We start from the raw sequence: 764 nt of genomic DNA on the forward strand, positions 1-764 counted from the left end.
GCGCGAGCTGTTGGCATTTAGCGAGCACTGAGGGCGGGGCATCAGGTGAGCAAGCTAGTGAAACGTTGTGCACACATCCAAAAACTTATTGTAAATGCAAAATTGATTTTCGTGTGCTCAAAATACTTTCCTCTTTGCGAGACAAACATTTTCTCCACAAAACTCAGTTTGCGTGCGTGCAAAACACACTATTGCAGAATTGCGGCAGAGATGTAATCCCATATTTTCCCCATCCCACTGCATCTCAAGTTTTTAAATGAAGAAAGTATTCTTTTTGATTGGTTTTCGGTCCTTTGTATTAAACTATACATAGGCCTACAGGCATTATGCTGTTTTGTTTCAAATTTTTTTAAGCAACTTTATTAATTATGCATTATAAACATTATTTTAAACATTATGCACTTTTTTCAAAGATGCGTGCAAAACACACTATTGCAGAATTGCGGCAGAGATGTAATCCCATATTTTCCCCATCCCACTGCATCTCAAGTTTTTAAATGAAGAAAGTATTCTTTTTGATTGGTTTTCGGTCCTTTGTATTAAACTATACATAGGCCTACAGGCATTATGCTGTTTTGTTTCAAATTTTTTTAAGCAACTTTATTAATTAGTCAAAACCGAAACCAAGCCGTTCACACAGAACGCATATTTATGTCATTCTCTAGAGGGACATCTATCACCGCTGCACTAGCATCTCACACAAGAGAGCCGCATGTTTAGAAAGCTATGTAAAATTAATGTAAGTTCAACTTTTAAAAAACATG

The sequence above is a fragment of the Sinocyclocheilus anshuiensis genome, unplaced genomic scaffold (genome assembly GCF_001515605.1).
Source record: "Sinocyclocheilus anshuiensis isolate Anshui unplaced genomic scaffold, SAMN03320099.WGS_v1.1 scaffold532, whole genome shotgun sequence".
Lineage (NCBI taxonomy): Eukaryota > Metazoa > Chordata > Actinopteri > Cypriniformes > Cyprinidae > Sinocyclocheilus > Sinocyclocheilus anshuiensis.